The following is a 7500-nucleotide window of genomic DNA, read 5'->3' as shown; positions in this document are numbered from 1 at the left end:
GGCACAAATGTTACCCAGAAACGAGCCAAATATCACCTTCACATTGATTTGGACAATAAGTACCAACCATTGATTACGCGTAGTAAAACAAACACACATATACCTCCCGCTTCCATAGATACGCTCAGAGCTCAAGGAGCTAAACACATAGATATCTGGACGAGAGGCTCTCTCTACCCTAAGAATCCAATGACTAATGCATCTCCACTGTTTGTCAATCCTACAAGCTTATTGACCTTTGCTGGTGATGGAGAAAAGGGCCTTCTGGGTTATTGTAAATCTCTTACAAGAGAAGCTGAAACTTACAAGGGCATTCTCCAAGCTCAACAATGTGAGATTGTTCGCCTTTCACATTTACATTCTACAGATCAGGTTACCATTTTGCAACACAAAACAGAGGTACAAGAACTGAAAGGAAAGGTGCGAAGTTGTCAAATGAAGGATACGATCTCGGGTGGTTGTATCCGAAAGAAGAAATTGCACAATCTTGAAACATTGCAGGTTGAATCCAGAGGTCTCAAGAAAAGAATCCGAGCATTAAGGTGATGCTTCTTGATTGGCTACATTGTCTTAGTTAAGTAGTCTTTTTGTTTTTTCTTGTTATGCATTGTTTTCATGTGCCTAAATAGTGTTAGTGAAGCAAATTTTCTGTTATTTACTTATGCATTGCCTTCATGTAGAGATTCAATCTATCCTGACAAGGAAAACATTGACCCCAAAGCCAATATAGGAAAGAGATTGAAGCCACTTATAAGTAGAAGCCTGGCAGCAGATATAGTACATGACAAGAAGTTTAAGGTCCTACAACGAAATGTAGTGGACCGCTTTATTTCAGAGAACTCAGTGCCTACAAAAGAGATACAACGCACACTTGATTCACTTGGTGTAAGCAAAAGAGGATATTGAGCTATCCAAAAGTCTGTCTCATCCATCTTTGTTAAGAAGGGTATAAAATCCAAACTTCTACCATCAGCCTCAAGTGTTTGGAAAGAGAGGCTTCAGCTTAATGAGGCACAGGGAGACTAGCTTGTGAAGGGGATCGGGGAGCACCACAGACAAAGAGTGAGAGAGAGAGAAGGAGACACACACGATGTGGGTGGGGAGACTCCAAGAGTGAGCAGCCCCCTATACACTTATGCTATGTATAAGGTATACAAGTCAGTGGGTACCTAGACTCTGGGCGTCCGGGCAAGGCACAGACGCCTATACCCCAACAACCTCCCACTTAAAGGTGACTATGCCTTTAAGCAAGAGAACCTAGTCTAAAGACTACAAAAGGTGAGAGAAAACCGCTCTCAATCGATGCCCACTGGCTGGCTGTGATCGTGTGCATCCGGCTATCCTGCTCCCGTGTAAGTCCATACACCACCAGACGTACCGCACATGTACTGCAAGTATGTATGCAATACCTGCTCCCACTACAGCTGCAATATCCGGTCTCAAGATCAACATCTCATACATGAGACCACCGAATGCCGATGCAATGCTAGCGGGCCCTGCTAGCTCTACGGAGCATGCATCAACATATATATCCCTGGCAATAGGCATCTCTGACTGACAAGGCATGTCAGCCACATGCATCTCCTGACTGTCCGTAAAAGACGCATCAACCTGTCGTGCAGCCTCAGAGCAAACCAGCTGCTCTAGGTGTCTGCTGGAAGACATATCCTGCACAACTATATCCCCATGCTCACTGTCGAGCATAGAAAGGAATTATTGCATAATCACTGACATCTCAGTCTCCTCTGCAATCATCCACTGCAAACATGACCACTCAATCTATTGTGACTCACTAGAGCTCTCATGCTCTAACTCCGTATGCATAGACTCTTGGACAACGTCCTCCTGTCGTGACTCACTAGAGCAAGACCGCTCTACCTGTCTATCCTGCATAGAAGTATCTCGCACAACTGACTCTCTGCTTTGCTCAGTCACTAGCAAAGCATGCATGTCTGACTCTGTCACCTCTCTGTGTGCCTGCTCAAGTCGTGCCCCAACTGTGTGCACAACAAGCTCACTACTCTGCACTCCATGCTAAGCATCTTGCAACCCACAAGCAAAAGAGACTCGTCTGCTCTCTCGTTGTCTACCTGGCTGCATGATCACAGAGACAACACCGTCTCTCCCATGATCCACATGCAATGGGTAACCTGTACCACTCCTGGCACCTCTCGCAATCACTAGCGAACCCAAATGCATCACAAAATCTCGCTCTCGTAGCAAAATCTGACATCCACAATCTCTAAGCTGACCAATCGAGATCAAACTCACTGTCAAATCTGGTACATAGCGCACATGTCGTAACAAGTAAGATGCACCACTCGGTAATGACAGTCTCACATCTCCTGCACCTGCTATCGCATGCACCGATCCATCGGTTAAATGTACACTGCCAAGCATCCCGCTAGAATAGCTACAAAACCATGCATGATGCGGCGTGACATGAAACATAGCATCTGCGTCTAGCAACCACTGCGAAGGGAGTGCACTATCCACATGTATAGCATCTCGTGCATAGCTCGAGGTAAAAGTGACATCCCCGTCACTAGTATACTCCGACACTACATGTGCCTCGACTGTCAAAGCAACTGAGTCCATGGCATCACTACATACATCTCTGAGACTGCCATGTCTCCTACGATGTCGCATACGACGAAAACAACGCCGTCTAACGTGTCCAGAATGACCACAATACCAACATGTCACATGTCGGCGTGCTCGTGAATGTACATGTCTCACACGAGTCCGTGATGACTCAGATCTATCATACATATCATGTAATCTGCGCCAAAGTGCTCTCGAAGTAGTCTCATACATAACAAGAGCATATACAGATTCCGCAAGGTGCAAAGAGAGCGTAGATAGTGCCATCTCCTCTACCTCCTGCCATTGATCATCAGACATGTTTGAAGGTCTACCTGCATCACCACTCAATGGTCGATGCAACCCTCGCTGTGTCAATGCATCAAGCATACACTCTCTCCATGACGCAAAGTCTGACCCATCAAACACGCGCATCTGTGAGAGGTCACAATCTGATCGATCACCTGTCTCTGCCATGAGCACAATGTAGCAAACTAGAAAGCAAAACCACCTCACCAACAACACCTGGAAACTGTCTACAAATATGGCCAGAAACACAATGTAAAACCTGTGAGACACACTCCAAAATAGAGCTCCCGCAAGGTCAATACAAGTCAGCCCTAAACTGGCTCGAATTGCATCAACAAAAATCTACAAATATGGCTCAAAACCTGATGCAAAGTTGCACCAATAACCGTGCAAAACCTTGCACAAAATCACAAGTCAATATGACTCAATCGCGCATAAATATCTGACAAAATTTTGGCAGAGTCTCCTTTGTAATTGGAGCAAAATCTCAACAGTAAACCTCAAAGAGACAATAATATATGCCACAATGGCCAATCCGGGAATAAACTAGACCGGAATCACCTCACAAAGTCATACATATGAGCATACCCGCTCTTGCCGGAGTACCACTCAATGGCACCTCAAATGACATACATGTGAGTGATGATTGCTGCCAAAATACCTTTCAATCGATGAGCAAATGTCTGCCAGATAACTATAGCAACATTTCGCAAAACCTTGCAAGATTTGTCACTATGCGCAATACAAAATACGACACACAAGGGCATACACAAGTGACTCCAAACTCCAACCAAATGATGACTGAAAATCACCTGTCAAAGTGGGAGTAAACTCAGCCACTAAAATTTCAAAGAGCAACCTACGGATACGTAGAAGCTATGGCGAGAACCTGGATAAAATCCAACAGATTTCTTCTATAAATTGAGCCAAATCTCAAATAATCTCAGCCACAAACAAATACACAAATCCATATATGGCATACATAAACCGCCAAGACCATGGCAACATAGCTCACTCTCGCATGAGTGGCTCTCTGGACAAATGCATATCCAAAAAACCTGTGTACACCTATGAATTTGCTGGTTGCTGAAGAAAATACTCCGTGTGTGTGAGATATACCAAAAACAGTGTTTTTGGGACCCGAAAGTGCACAAATAAACCTGCTGTAATTCAAAGCATAATTTCAGAAAATAGACATCACCATCGCGTCCGGAGCGTGCCAAAACCCTGACCTAAACTCCTAGATCATGTAGATCTGACTCTGTATGACGGAGCTACGCAAAAAACTGCGTTTTAGAGCCCGAAAATGGTAAAAACGAGTTGCACACTGTCTTGAACCTGCTCCTGCTCCACTCTGCGTGATGCAATGTCCTCTCAATGCAAGCTCCAACACAAGAGCTCTGCCACAACAGCATCCAAGCACTCGAATGTCAAGCTCTCCTCCGCCGAGCACTTCTCTAACAAGCTCCACTGAGCTCAAAAGCTCCTCTCACCAAGGAAGCCGCAACCGCCTCCTCGACCAAGCTTGACCACACCAAGCTCCTAAGCTCCAAAGACAATGCTCCTCAAGCTAAAATCGCTCTCCGTGAAACTCCACGATCAAACTCCACCGTCGAGAGCGAGCGAGCTATCGCCTCGAAGCTCTCAAAGCCGTCGTGCTCTCCTCGGTCACCATAGCTCTGATACCAATTGAACGGGATCGGGGAGCACCACAGACAGAGAGTGAGAGAGAGAGAAGGAGACACACACGATGTGGGTGGGGAGAATCCAAGAGTGAACAGCCCTCTATACACTTATGCTATGTATAAGGTATACAAGTCAGTGGGTGCCTAAACTTTAGGCAGGCGGCAAAGCCCAGACGCCTATACCCCAACATCTTGGACAGCCCTTTCATATTAAAGCAACTTACAGTGGCCATGGAGCAAACATGGCATATGATGAGTTCAATAATATTTTTATGGACCTGCAGATGTTACAGAAGAGAATGGTGGAGTTTTACAACATCACATTTGAAGAGTCACGAGGGGTATTACATTTTGTGTTCAAACTGGATGAGTGCGAGCTTGTTAAAGAGAAAAAGCTAGAGCGTGTTACTATTACTTTAATGAATAGAGCCCTCTCAAAGTGTCCCAGTGATGATCCTTTGTATTTTAGTGTTCAATCAGAATCTAACATATGGTGGCTTGGTGCGTTTGAGGTAAGCGAGATTCTCAGGTAAGCTCAAATGTTCACATCTACTTAAGTCTCATTTATTTTGTGTTGCAGGTAAAGAAAGAAGATCATGAGATTCTATATTGGGTGTTCCATCGAACTAATATTCCGGAGGTGATTGATCGACAGACTAACCAGGGAGAGGTACTACGTCTAGATGGAAGGGGAGACTTTCAAGTTCAGTGGCATCTTGCAGGTGACCTTAAAACATTAAAGTGCATGTATAATTGTGGAATGGGTGCAATGGCAAAGTCGCCGTGTTTGTTCTGCATGGAGCCTGCAAAGGTCATGGACCCAAAGTGGTGGAGAAAAGCTCCAACACGTCACATTGAGGATGCTGCTTTTCGACCGGTTTTGAAAATACCACTTGTGAATGTCCACATCTGTACAATGCATGCCCTTTGTAGAATTGTGGAGAAATTAGTCTACTTATATATCGGGTTTTCTTGGAAGATTAAGAACTCAGCAGAGCGACAAGTAGCCCTGCAGTGCTTAGAATTGGTACTGTCGGATATGGGGCTTCATGGTGGCAATGTGAAAATCCAGCGGGATGAAAAGAGATCAATTGCTGAGAAGGATGTCCCATGCAAACCATCGATCGGTGGGGTGAAGGCACGGAGGTTTTTATCTAAACCCCAAGGTACAAGAGATCCGAAGCTAACAAAACATGGAAAAATATATAACACATCTTATGTTAGCAAGGTAGAGTATCAGAGCTGGAAAAAGCTACATATTGCAGTCAAAGACCAAGAACCAACTACTCGTAACGCGAAAGCTAAGGTTTGGCGATCAATAGACATCCTATTTTTGATGTGCGACAAAGATGACTGGTCACAAGGTGATATGAACAAGTTCAAGGATAATCTCAACCTTCTCAAAAAATCATTCAAGACAGCATGGACAGACACCCAGATTACTCACTACATGGTATTATCATGTATTTGATTCTCTTTTATGTGCAACTATGTAAGTGTAAAACATTCTAACTAATCTGTTTTCATATCCAGCACATCATCTTCAATCATTTACCATATTTTATACAAAAGTATGGGAACCCGGCAATATGGAATACCCAAGGATGGAAAAGTCTCATTACATGGAGATAAATGCTTATTTCAGGCACACACGACATGGTGGCTCTCGAATCAAGGCTAATAGTTTGAGAGAAATATTTGAATGGTTCTATCGTAGAATCATTCATCGAATGCAGGCAAAAGAAGTCTTGGCCTCTTCAGCAACAGAACAAGCCATCAGACATTTACAACAACAAAAAGTTAAAAGATCAATGGCATACAACAACTCTGGAGCTCGTGAAAGTCAACGAAGGTGGAGAGAGACAATGGTATATGTGAACCAAAAGTGGAGAAAGATACTCTGAGTGGATGACATTGTACAAAATTTATGTAATACATGATCTTATACAATTGCTACTTGAAGTGTATCAAGATTTTGAAGGTTCAATTTTGTTTTTTGGCATGTCACCCTTGTAACGAATCATGAGATTTTTGCCATACTCTAAAAGTTCATCTGGGTTTTGTCTACCAAGAGCTAGTGCCATTGCTGTGTAGGTGTAGTAATACGCTGCCCGACCACCTGTATAGCCCGGGCAGTAACCAAAACAATGTCTAGCAAACACTTTGTCCATAAGAATGACTTTATCTACACTTTTAGGCAGCACGGGTCCACCCAAGAAGCGTGATAGTGTCTTGAATGTGTAAGTTGCTATTGAACCGTCTTGTGACATGGAATTGTGAAAAACTACTATCGGCGACTTGCAAAGCTTTGAAAGGTACTGCGCTAGGGCCGCATCCCTTCCACGATACTCTCGAGTCCGCCGTCGAAGGAAGTCATCTTTGTCAGCAATCTAAGACTGCACATATCATGTCAGAGTAAGTGACAGAGAGAGAGAGAGAGAGAGAGAGAGAGAGAGAGAGAGAGAGAGAGAGTTACCATGAAGCTCTCATCCTGCAGAAAGAGGTTTTCCTGCCACAGGTCTACAAATGTAGTTGACCCCTGACCTGAATGGTTAAACCAATCCTCCACTTCTTTGTTACTTGTTGATGGTCCTAGGATTTGTCTTATTGCTTGGAAGGTGTCTTCATCAGGTAGTGTCTCCTTGTATTTTTCAGATTTCTCAAAGCATCTTCGGAGGCATTCCATTGGATTGCTGGATGTTTCCATTGCCTCATCATCACTACTATCCTCTGAAACAAATCCACTCCTCTCCTCTTGGACTCTGGAAATAATAGCCAGGAGAAATCCTCCCTTAAATAAAAGATGCTTTGCACATCATGTAAAAAGATATAGGTCCTGTTTCCAATTCTAAAGCCAGGCACAACAGGCATCATCATCTGAGGATGCTTCTCAGTGAAGTTATTGACATCCAAAGGAAGTTTG

The sequence above is a fragment of the Adiantum capillus-veneris genome, chromosome 9 (assembly GCF_014529385.1).
Source record: "Adiantum capillus-veneris isolate H3 chromosome 9, ASM1452938v2, whole genome shotgun sequence".
Taxonomy (NCBI): domain Eukaryota; kingdom Viridiplantae; phylum Streptophyta; class Polypodiopsida; order Polypodiales; family Pteridaceae; genus Adiantum; species Adiantum capillus-veneris.
The sequence above is the reverse complement of the archived record's forward strand: the minus strand, read 5'-3'. Positions refer to the sequence as shown.